Source organism: Callithrix jacchus, chromosome 15 (assembly GCF_049354715.1).
Source record: "Callithrix jacchus isolate 240 chromosome 15, calJac240_pri, whole genome shotgun sequence".
Taxonomy (NCBI): domain Eukaryota; kingdom Metazoa; phylum Chordata; class Mammalia; order Primates; family Cebidae; genus Callithrix; species Callithrix jacchus.
Window position 1 is genome coordinate 64,430,750 of NC_133516.1, and position 13,100 is coordinate 64,443,849.

Genomic DNA, 13,100 nt, shown 5'->3' on the forward strand with positions numbered 1-13,100 from the left:
AAAGCGTTAGTCATCATTTCAAACATTTCCAAATATACTGAATATCATTGCCTCCAAAAACTTTTTGAACTCACCTTGTTCAGAGTCAGGAATGTTTGCTTCTTACTGTGAAACTTCCATCATTGCCTCTCTATAACTTCTGAGTCTCTTCCCTTTCTGTTAAAATTGTATGTGTGTGTCCTACTTCTTGGCCATCTCTCTGAGAACAGGATCCATATCTGACCTATCCCCACATCAATAGTATTTATGACCCTTACAGTGCTAATGACAGACAAACATTGGGATTTCCCTGAGGTAAAAAATGAGGGGTGTTAGTTTCTTATAAGAATAAATGGATGTCTTATAGAACCCAAGGGCAAGGAATATATCAGGCCTTAGAAACAGATTGGAACCAGGTACTTGAACATTGTTGAAAATGTTCAAGTAAAAGACTCTTCTCCCTCCATGTTTTTTCCTTCTAGGCCTTTAATTGACTCATTTCCCCATGCAAACTGAATTTTTCTACTTCTTAGTCTATATGGCTGCTATCAGCAACTCCTGAGTTTACATGTTATTAAAGCAAGGAGTCCTGGTTGACAGGAATTCATTATTTCCAGTTTCAGGTTACTAAGGAAGAGAATCTGATTGGCAAAAATAGGGTTAGGTACTCACTTCCAACCCAGTCAGTTGGTACCCATTACAAGTCTGTAACTATTTCATTGTTTTCCTAGAAAACAAGATGTAGTTGTCTAAAAGGATAAGAGGTCAGAAGTGAGGGCAATTTACTTTTCCTATTATCACACTTAATGCAATGTCTCCCTCTCAGAAATATCTTAGTAACTCAGGTTGTGAGAGAATTAATATAATCTGAACTTGCTGCTTGAACTTTATCCTACATGAAGATATTTATTAACATGAGCCATCTATTCTCATCTTATTTTTATATTTCTGCAGATACAATGTCTTAATATTCCAGAAAGCCATGGAGAAATAACATACATCAAAATAGCATGTTTTAGAACGTTTGAGAGTTCTTCTCAAACCTGAAAATACCTGCAAATAAAAGTGACCTTGGATGTAAAATTGTAAAATATTTTAAATATTAATTGAAGCTTCTCTAGGTGTCCAAAACATTTCTTCTATTGATTTATATTTTCACAGGACTTCAAATACTAAGTGGTCATGCATTCGGGACAGTGGTATTATTTCCTTTGAGTTTGTTTTTCATCTTTTTTTTTTTAAGATTGTTTTTTCCCTCTCAGATCTGTATATGAAAAGTCTTTCCTTCAAAAGGTTACTTTTTTTGCCCCTCAATCGTTCGGTGGTGACTGAATCTGTGATTAGGAAGAAAATGAAATATCATTTTGGTAAAATTCCTTTTCAATTGTTATAGATGTTTGATTATATAAGTTTAGATGTTAAGCTTACTGAAAACTTTTGGCTGCTGAGCCATTTTTAGATCAGAGTACAAAATGAAGCTGGTAACTAAGCAACATGATTCTTGTATAGTTATTAAAAATAAAATGTGAAGCTTCCACAATGCAGAATAATTCTCTGACAAGTTTGTCTGGTTTTCTTTCTGTCATTGCCTGGAAAAATGGGTAGGTCCCATTTGCTGAATTGATTAATAATTTATATGCATTAAATACATTATTCTGTAAGATTATGACTCATGGACAGTGATATACACGTGAAAGCAATTATTATAATTTACTATAATTCCTAAAAAAATCCTCCTTAGACATTTCTACACAAAAAATTATATATTACAAATGTATGATTGTGTACCTTGTAATAGCTACGATATCCATGATCTACTATAGAAACATGAATTTCATCCTACATTAATTAGGATAACATCAAGCTGAAATTATCATGTGTATAATCTTTATGTGGCAGAATATTATTCATTAAATCTTGGAAAGCTTTCATATAATAAATGATATTCAAAGAATAGCAACAAGATTCAGTCAGTTACAGCAAATGTATATCCATTATTTGATGTTTCCAAAGACATCTGAACATGTTATATTATCTGAATAATTCTGATATATAAATAAACACACATACATTCACATAAATATATACACATATATATTATTATATATGTATATATACACATATAAGAATGTATGTGAGAATATATATGTGTGTATATATGTGAATATGTTTGTATATATAAGAATATACATATGTGTATATATGTGCATATACATATATATGAGTGTGTGTATATATATATATACACACACACATACATACCCATACACACAGATATGCTCAAAGGAAAGGGACCTTGTCTCTCATGTTTCTGCTACTCCTTGGACAGCTCTTCCAGGGCTATGTGTAAAATGGATATATGAGTGATTAAATTGCATCATATTATAGAGTAGATGTTGTTTACTGTGACAGCATGTCTGAATCACCTGGGAAGCTAAAAACATGGATGTTCAGGCCCAACAATAGAGTCTCTGATTTAGCTGGTCTGGTTTGGAGTCCAAGCAAAGGTAATTTTTAAAATTCCATACATAATTCCAGTGTGTAGACTGGAGTGTAAACTGTTCTAGTTATAAGGATTCTGCATATACTTTCTTTATGTCAGGGATAAATTCCTAGAAGAGGGTCACTATACAAATTAGTAGTTGTGGGTCGTTCTAGCACCCTCCTGGGGAGGAGCATTTGGAGGCAGGCATCAGGTCTAGGCAAGCACTTCTCTTCTAATCTAAAGGCTGTCTTCTAAGAAAGGCAGATCTGACTTGGGAATTCCCTGGTAGATTCTTGGTGATTGGTTTACATTTCCTATGGTCTTCTCCAACTAGTTAGTTACGCTGACAGAATTTCTGGGAACTAAGCATCAGGGTTCTTCCTGGAAGTTGAAGAAAATATAGAAATTAAGATGAGGTCTTAGAGTTCAGGGAACAAAGAAGAGAAACTCTGGTGGATGACAGATTCTTTGAGGCCTGGCTTTTATAAAAAGGAGTTTAAAAATAGTGTCTCGGAATCTAGCAATTCTACAGTAAGCTTTAAACCACTGTTGGCAGCAGGAGTACAGTACCAAGATGTGTGCTCCGTGCAGTTTAGCATAGGGAAATAACAACTGCGTGTTCTGGATTCTCGCCCTTTAAAATCTTTTCCATCTCTTCCACCAGGAAGCCTCTCGTTGGCCTGGTTGGAGATCATAGAAAGTTCTGAACTCTTTGAGTCCTACAGAAAAAAAAAAATAAAGCAAACAAGATTAAGTCAAAGACACTCCATAATCAATAAACAATGTTTGCAACACACCCTACTGGTCTTGTTTTATTTGGTAAACCATCTACCACCTACCACATTTCTTTTATGAAGTTCCTGAACATATCATATCAAGTTAAAGCACCATGTGTTTTTGCTTTGCTGTCTTCCAAGAGAGCTTTTTGAACTGGGACTTCTAGGAGAGCCAGAGGACAGTACATTTATGTTCAATAGTCAAAATCCACACAAAGCGTTTAAACCAAAGCTCTGGGCATAGTAGTCACCTATACAGTAGGAGATTATGTTGCCATTAATTTATTTAAATGTTTCTATCTGAAAATACCACTTTATATATAATAAAATTTCAGGAATAATTTCTTGAAAATATGTCATATCCAGGATAGTGTATAAGTTGTATGTTTTAAAAAGTTAGACCAATATTAGCTTTTCAAAACACTAAGCTGGAAAGGGACTGGAGATCAGGTTTGTTAAGACTGATTATTATGATTAATGATTATTTCATGATTTCTACAATTGACACATAATACTTGTACATATTTTGGGATATGTAGTGATATTTTGATACACATATGTAGTGATCAATCAGTAATTAGCATATTCATCACCTGAAATGTATCATTTCTTTGTACTGGGAAGATTTAAAATTGATCATTGATGTCTGCTATGGTTGTAGATGTCGGGAGTGGTGACATGAGTATATATACTGTACCTCCTTTGGATAGTTATAAATAATAGATTTATAGATTTGTGAAAATTATGTGTGTTTAGAAATAGGAATTAATGTGTCTTGGAGAATAACAGCTCTTCTACAAAATTTTACTATTTGCAAAAGACTGAATATTTATTGAATGACATATTTTGGAGAGTTAAATATTTTATATATGTGCTTTTTGTTTTATGTTGCATGTGTCTGTGTTTTGCTTTATAGATGTATAAGATTAAAAATTTAATTAAATTACATGAATGAGCTAAAGGTAAAATAAACACCACCTATTATCTATCTATTCATCACATCACCTAATATGTCAACAGTGGGTTATTACTATTGACATATTGATTATTGACATATTGACATTATTGACATTCATTGTTACTATTGACATATTGATATTGGATACTGTGTTGACTATCATATATGTAGTATATACATAATAGTTATACTATCAAAGTTTTGTTAACTTTTAAAATAGAACATGCAAACAGGAATTTTTTGAGTTCTAGCATACATTTTCTGTAGCCTGATGGCTGCATACCACTTCAATACATATGTTCAATCATGTGTTTTGGGAATTTGCAATGATTTTATAGTTTAATTGTTCTAAATAGTGTTCAAAGGATTTTCCTTACAACTACTTTTAAAAGAACCTGTCATAAAAATTATTCAACATACATAAAAATAGAATCATATGATCAACTCATGTGAATAGAAAACCCAGTTTCAAACATTATCAATATTTTGCTATCAGGCTGTAAGTTTCTCTCCTGAATTTTTGTTGTGATGGGGCATTTTAGACCAAATATGAGACATTAAGTCTTAATTAAAATATTTTGAATATATCTCTAACTGAAGGAAACCTATTCTTTATATCACCATGCTATTATATCTGGTAAAATTAGTTTTTTTTTTTTAAATCACCTAGCAATTTAAATGCCTTTTAAAAAATGCATATACTTTTTTCCATTAGGATAAATGCCTTGAAATATACTGCTAGACCAAAAAGTTTGTACATTTTTTATAGCTTTCAATATATGTTGGCAGGTGCCAGTATGTATTGCAGTCAACATTGCACAATTTAGTGTGACAATTACACTCATTGTTACTAGAGGGGAAACAGAGTATGAAAATATGGGATATCATTAAAACAACATCGTATGGAAAGAGGAAGGGTAGAAAACCAAGAGATTAGAAATACAAGAAATTATAGCAACAATTAAAGCCCAAATTAGCTGGGCATGGTGGCACGTGCCTGTAATCCTAGCTACTCGGGAGGCTGAGGCAGGAGAATTGCCTGAACCCAGGAGGAGGAGGTTGCGGTGAGCCGAGATCGCGCCATTGCACTACAGCCTGGGTAACGAGCGAAACTCCATCTCAAAAAACAAAAAACAAAACTAAAGCCCAAGCCTGGACATAATATTATAATACTGTGAGGGATCAGTGTTCTTGAGTGAAACCCTCACCACATTTCTGCACAGAATATATAACTATTAAAGCAGAGGTTCAAGTTGGCATTGTCATGAGGTGGGGTAGAAGGAAGGATAGCAGGAGCCTCCACCGAGGGCTGATTCATCACCCATTCCACACCCTGTTGAAGCAGCTTGTGGCCTCCAAGTACATGCCTCTTCAAGCCTCACCTCTTAAACCATTTACTATAAGGATGGTCATTTTATCTTTTATCTCTACTGACCTGTGTATCCTGAGCTGCCTCAAAACAATACATATGCAGGTCATTAAGCTCACATGGCCGCACATAGCATAGGAAAATAATAAGAGGTTTTCAACGGTAGAGGGCAGTTACTTTACAGCACCTGGAATTGATATTAAAACTGCTTACCTTAACAAGAGGAAAGAAACCTGTATTTACTAAACAATTTTAAAATGTTGGTTTATATTTCATATTGAAAATTCTAAAAATCGTTTGTAAGGTAGGTACTCTACTTAATTTATAAATGAGAAAAGTAGGTGACTTTAAGTCTTATTTGGAATATGTGAATAAATGAATGAATAAATGAATAAAATAATAAGCAAATTAAAATTTATAGTTTGATAGCAAAACAAAAGCAGCAGAAATCTAAGTGATAGACTTAGTATAAGACAGGTTAAATAAGACAGCTAGTAGTTGGCAGAGGCAGGATTCAAATGCAGGTCTATCTTACTGCAAAGCAGGGCTTATAATAGCTGAATATTTCATGCATAATTCCTAGTGTTAAAGTACAAAGTTTCTTAAAAATTTTTTTATTGTTCTCTGTCTCTCTGCTTCTCACCTTACATGTATGTCAAATTTTCTATTAAGTTAGCTTACATTTACACATTTATGTGCTAGACACTGTTCTAAAAACGATACATTAGCACATTCAATAGTTGCAACAATCCTGTGAAGTCTGTATCATCATCATCATCCCCATTTTATCAGTTGAAAAATTTAAACTGGTTATCCCATTTGCTCAAGGTCATCTAGCTAGCAAGTGTCAAAGTTAGGAATTGAACCCTAGAATTCTAGTTTCAGAGTCTGCTTTTAATTATTAAACTATCAATTTATTATGTATCATTTATATATGTATTCCCATATAAGTATATTTAGATTACATAAATGCCCTTCTGTTTCCCAGGCAGTTTAAAGGAATAAAAAATGACAGGCACTTTGGTATTATATAACATATGCAACAGCCCTTTGGAGACATTTTGTGCAGTAACATTGCAGACATTATTTTCTCTACCTCATCCATAAACGCTTCCTGTGAGATTTCTGTTCTTTGTGGAATAATTTTCATTGCAATAATTCTTATCTGTTTTCTCAAAAATAATGTCTGATTTCCACCTCTCTCATCAATAGACACAGCCAGATAATTTGTGGGTACGTAATTTCTAGGAGATCCTAGACTTCTCTCATTACATCAGTAATGATCTTCTAGCCAAGCTGATTTACATGTCTTTAACTTCAATTTATAACAGTTAATGTTTACAGAAATTGAAATGGGGAAGAGGAAGTGAGTGGCACACAATCTCTGGCCTCCACGACCTCAAAGATTCTCAAGAGAGGCAGACAAAAAACTGACACCTCTAACACTGTGCAAGTGCTAACAAGGCTGCCTAGGAAACATGTCCTGAGAACACTGCACATGGCATAGAATCAAGGGTGCAGGACAGCCACTTCCTACAACCATGTAAAATTCATCATTTTGCTGAGACAGAAAACCCAAATACACTTGCTGTGGTTGAATCCATTCAATGCTTCTTCATATTTCTTATGGGATTAGATGCTAAATTCCTAACTGAGATCCAACTTAATTATTATCCAAATATCTAACTGGTTGCTGTTTATTAGACAATTGTTAAAAGCGCATTGTTCTGTTAATAATTTGAAATACTACCTTTATTCTCCTCTATATTAAATTCCCATATGCAATTGGGTCTAGTTCTAGACTTTCCGTTCTGTTCCAATGATAATTTAATTTCTTTATTCATGTGTCAAGACTACCCTTTTTCAGTAATAGTTAATTTAAAATCTGAATTTAAAACCTTCTGGTGCTTGCTGTCCTTTTCTTCCACTTCCTTTCCCCAAACTACCAAACGTTCCTGTATACTTGCTCTTCATTTTCAGTGTTTTCTTGGTTCTGATATTTTTCCATATGAACCTTAACAGCAACTTGTCTATCTCCAGGCCAGAAAAGTTTGTAATGAGATCATGTAAAATCTATAAATTAACTTGAAGGGAATTTTTTTTTTTTTTTTTTGAGACAGAGTTTCGCTCTTGTTACCCAGGCTGGAGTGCAATGGCGCGATCTTGGCTCACCGTAACCTCCGCCTCCTGGGTTCAAGCAATTCTCCTGCCTCAGCCTCCTAAGTAGCTGGGATTACAGGCACGTGCCACCATGCCCAGCTAATTTTTGTATTTTTTTAGTAGAGATGGGGTTTCACCATGTTGACCAGGATGGTCTCTATCTCTTGACCGCGTGATCCACCCACCTCGGCCTCCCAAAGTGCTGGGATTATAGGCGTGAGCCACCGCGCCCGGCCAACTTGAAGGGAATTGACGTAAGAGAAACCTTCAACTTTTCCTGAAAGACGAAAGCCCTGATAAATGGAAAGTTATCACCTGTTCTTGGATGGGTATTCTCTCTCTTTTTTTGGTGGGGGGGGGGCTATTTTAATTGTGCCCTTTTTCACTGTGTCTCTAAGTGGTTATTGTTTGTGTATATAAAGATGGGTGATCTCTCTGTGTAATTTTATATCCTGCTCCTTTCCCAACTTTTCTGCTTTTAGTAGCTTTTTCAAGGATATATTTTCTTAGGGGCCTGAAATGGTATTTCTCATTTCAGTGAAGTTTTTAGATTACTCAAATTACAGCAAAGGCATATTAAAGAGAAAGATGTGTTTCTCTGTGATGGAAAGCTGGGATCTACCCTGACAACCACGTATATCTCAAAAATGAGAAATGTAACCCAGGTTAAAGGCAGTCAGGAGTGGTGAGGAAATACTGTGAGCTGAAGAGCTCAGGATTGCCTATAGGGAATAGCTATTTTTTGAACACCTGCTACCACATGGGGTTGGGAGTCTGTGTTACTATATCCTCTAACTTTATAAGCAAAGCTGGAAATCTGGACTTTCAAGTAAAATCTTCTCTTAAGTTGTTTTTAAAAATATTTGGGTCTGGCCACAGTGGCTGACACCTGTAATCCCAACACTTTGGGAGGCTGAGGCAGGTGGATCATTTAAACCTGGGGGTCTGAGATGAGCCTGGGAAACATGGTGAGATCATGTCCCTACAAAAATAATCTAGGCGTGGTGGCATCCACCTGCAGCCCCAGCTACCCGGGAGGCTGAGGTGGGGGCATCACTTGAGCCTGGCAGGTTGAGGCTGCAGTGTGCCATGTTTGAGCTATTACACTCCAGTCTAGGCACAGAGCAAGACCCTGTCTCAAAAATGCACACACACACACACTCTCTCTCTCTCTCTCTCTCTCTCTCTCTCTCTCTCTCTCTCTCTCTCTCCCCCCCCCCCCGCCCACCCTCTCCCTCACTCTCCCTCCCCCTCTCCCCACACATACAGTTTGTGGCAAAAGAGAAAGGACAAGACAAGTCTATATGTTAAATATGTCCTGCAAGCCATCATTTTATGACATCTGAGAACAATGTTATTTGCACCAAAGAGAAGCTAGTAAGGTATACCACAACAGGATTTTTTATTTACTAAGATGTATTCATTTCCTAAGGATAACATTAAAAATGGCTACAAACTCGGTGCTTTAAAACAATAGAAATTGTCTGGGTGCGGTGGCTCAAGCCTGTAATCCCAGCACTTTGGGAGGCCGAGACGGGTGGATCACGAGGTCAACAGATCGAGACCATCCTGGTCAACATGGTGAAACCCCGTCTCTACTAAAAATACAAAAAATTAGCTGGGCATGGTGGCGCATGCCTGTAATCCCAGCTACTCGGGAGGCTGAGGCAGGAGAATTGCCTGAACCCAGGAGGCGGAGGTTGCAGTGAGCCGAGATCGCGCCATTGCACTCCAGCCTGGGTAACAAGAGCGAAACTCCGTCTCAAAAAAAAAAAAAAAAAAAAAAAAAAAACAATAGAAATTTATTCCCTTATGGTTCTGGGGGCCAGAAATCCAAAGTCAATGTGTTAGCTGGGGATGCTACCCTCTGAAGGCTTTAGGCAGAGTAGCCTTTTCTGTTTCTTCCAGGTTCTGCTGGTTCCAAGCATTCCTTGGCTTGTGGCTGCAATACACTTTCTGTGTTCATCTTCACATCTTCTTGCCACCTTCTTGTGTGTCTCTCTTCTGTATGCCTCTTATAAGGACTCTTGTCATTGGATTTACAGCCCTCATGAGTAATCCAGGATCATCCCAACTAGAGATCCCTAAATTAATTTTATTTGTGATGTAACATATTGTTATACATTACAAATATACTTTCCAAATAATGTCATATGTATAAGTTCAGGGGGTAAAGACATTGACATTTTTTAAGAGCCAAATTTAAACCACTGCCATAGGTCATATTATAGAAATATAAAAGGGCATGAAACAACAATGTAGGGTTTAAAAATAGTTATAACATTACCACCCAGTGAAGAATGCTAGCAGGATAGGTGCCCCTACACCCTGTTCTTGTCCATCATGTCTGTCCTCTCTTGTACCACCAGAAATAATCTATTTTTTCAGAATATCCTACTTTCACTGCAATATTTTTATTGTTTTTCTTTGTAGTTGAACCATGTATGACTGCTTCATTAAACAATTTGTCTTAGTTCTGCCCAGTTTTGAACTTTATGTGACACAAATGATACTGAATGCATTCTTTTGTTACTGGTGTGCACATTTGTTATGAGATTCATACATGTTTTTGTGAACAGCATTTTTTTCTGTGTATTTCATAGGTATTTGTATTGTTTCAGATTTTAGTTATTGCTGGTGTTACCACACCGTACTTTCTTGAATGTATATTGTGGTGCATGTGTGTAAACTTTCCCTAGTTCATGGACCTAGCAGCAGAATAGCTGGTCTTTAAAGTATGCATATTAGCAGTGTTAATAGATAATGCTGACCTAATTTCAAAATTTTATACTAACAGGAAATTCCCTTTTTCTCATCCGAATCAATGCCTCTCTTTTGTATCTTCTCTCTTCTTTCCCCTTCTCTCCCCTTCCTACATTGACTCTTTTCCCTTTTCTCTTTCTCCTCTCTCCTTCCTCTCTTTCCCCCCTGCTGTCCTTTCCTTTTTTTTCTTTTTATTAATTGCTTCATTCGCTGATTCCTTTAGTGTCATATGCCTATGATGTGCTAGAAGCTTTATTTTTCTGAATCACTGGGCCATTCTTCCTAAGAAGGAAGCAAACTCTCTGTTTATAGGCTGCTGAAATGAAGCCTTGGGTGCTCCCTGGCACCTAGACCAAGAGGGATGTTCTAATTTCCAATACATGACTAGTGTTGAGAAGGCAGCCATTAGGAATCCTGGTCATTTTCTGATATTGATGGGCCACAAGAAGCCCCATCAATATCTATCAGCTCCCATCACCCTGGCAGAGCAGGCAGCTGTGTCCTCTGACCCCCTGTTGACATTCTGATAGGTTTCCCTTCATACTGCACACTTAAAAAAGCCTTTTCTCTCTCTCACCTGGAAAGGTCACCTCCCAAACATGCCACCTGGGATGAATTATATTTCTATTGATTTTTACTCTTTTGTCTCAACCACAAAGTTCATGGAGTGTTTGAGGGCAGCAACCCAGTTAAAAAAGGAAAGAACCAGATTGGTATGGTCTTAACACAAGCTAAATTCTATTTCATTTTCTCTATGTTGTTCTAAGTTTACTTTCAAGATTACAGGAATATTGCTCAACATGCAACCAGTGGAGCATTTGCTTCAGAGCATAACCTTCACCTGGAGGTTAATTTTTGAAATTAAAATTTATCTGTCTAATATAAGGAGCAATTTCATACTAAAAATACCATCTGCCCCATATAAAAGAATGACCTTCTTCCTTTAACATGACTCTGATTCTGTTTCCAGTGAACTAAAACTCTGGTCTTGGTGCCTTGGTTTACATGTAAATACTCTGACAATTTAAGAGTAATGGGATATGTGCTCAGATGACTTTTCTTTTTGGCTCTAGTAGTAAGTTTGGAAGAAAATCTCAATTCAGTATGACATGTACACATGGACAGCCATTTCTAAAACAAGATAGGTAGAATCTTAGGCTGCAGAAAGTGTAATGAATGACAGGCCAAGAGTGATGTCTTGGTAACTTCAGCCAAAGGGAAGACTTTAAAGCATTCTGTATCAGAAGCTCTGTAGCCATTAATAAAGAAGAGGGATGGTATGTGCCTAACCCAGAGAGCTGCCAAGTACATTCCAAGGCATTGTAAATACATGGCTACAACAAGATCTATCTTAAAATCTTAAGTCTCTCATGGACAATTTTATTCTTTGTGAATGAAATTGAACAGAGGCAAACTTCAAGACTTAATTTATTTTTTGCCCTAGCTAGAAGAATAAACAGACTCTTAGATCCTAAAAGAATCTGACTCAGCTAAGAAGAGGCAAGTCAGCAAGAAGTAACTTAATAGAATAATATCCATTTGACTTCTGCTTCTGCTTCTTTGAATTGTTTAAGAGCTCCATTTTCTGAAATTGGCTTTGGCTCAGGGATGTCAGATTGTGTAGTGGGTTTTACCATTTTGATGAACTTATCCATTTCAAAACCTGAACACATGATGGTTTTGCTCTTCTTACTGTAAGAGCAGTTGCTGATACACTAAGTTGGTGACAGGGCACCTAGCAGAGAAAGAGAAGTGGTTTGGTAAGTGGGCCACAGAAGAGCTTTATAACAGTAGTTCTCAACCTTTGGTAACTAAGGGAATCTGCTAGGGAAATTGAGAGGAAAAAAAAGTCTGAGATATTGCCTACCTCAATGAGTCTGGACTCTGCATTCTTTATCATCTCTCTAAATGATTGCTATGCCCACCAAAATGTGAGACTCGCTGCCCTATAGCATGGGTGTTAGAAACCAGGTTCTGGAATTAGACAGATGTGGGTTCAAATTCTTCTCTAAGCCTTCATTTCTAACTTTAGAGTGTGGACCTGAGACAACCTGCTTTCTATGGTTGATGTGATGTTTCATGAGAAAATGTACATAAAATACTTCTTATTTTTGTAATTGTAACAATTATTCAATTTTATGGCCTTACAGATAAGGGAAAACTTTGAATAATTTAAGTAATCCAAAAGTAAGTTCATTTTTTTTCCCTCTGGTTCTTATTCATAGAACTCAACTTTGTAAGTTTCCAAAATCTTTCCATTGTCACAAACAAGATACTGCAGGGGAAGGAGATGATGTAATCTTCATTGTTGCAGATGGATAAAAGGAAAATTGGATAGGTTAAGTGTGTACCTGCTCATGTTTCCATGACTGAGTGAGATTCATAGATTTGGGATTTGAGCCTAGGCCTTGGGACACTGAATCTAATCTCTTTTTCCACTCTGGCTCTTGCAAGATCTTATGACCTCATAGGAACATTTAAAGGTACACTGTCCTAAAGTGGAAGCTAGAGAGTTCCCTGGGGCTTGGCCTCCTCATTCTTGCTCATCTGGACACTCTTTGTACACAGGATTGAGGTTTATATTGGGCTCAGTTCACCTACAGTCTCTTC

The 13,100-nt window shown here is 36.6% G+C and overlaps 1 protein-coding gene across 15 annotated transcripts in view; it reads left to right on the forward strand.

Moving 5' to 3' along the window:
- The window catches only part of GRM7 (glutamate metabotropic receptor 7), an 890,997-nt gene that overhangs the window by 530,674 nt on the left and 347,223 nt on the right, over positions 1-13,100 (forward strand). The gene's annotated exons all lie outside the window — the stretch shown is intronic.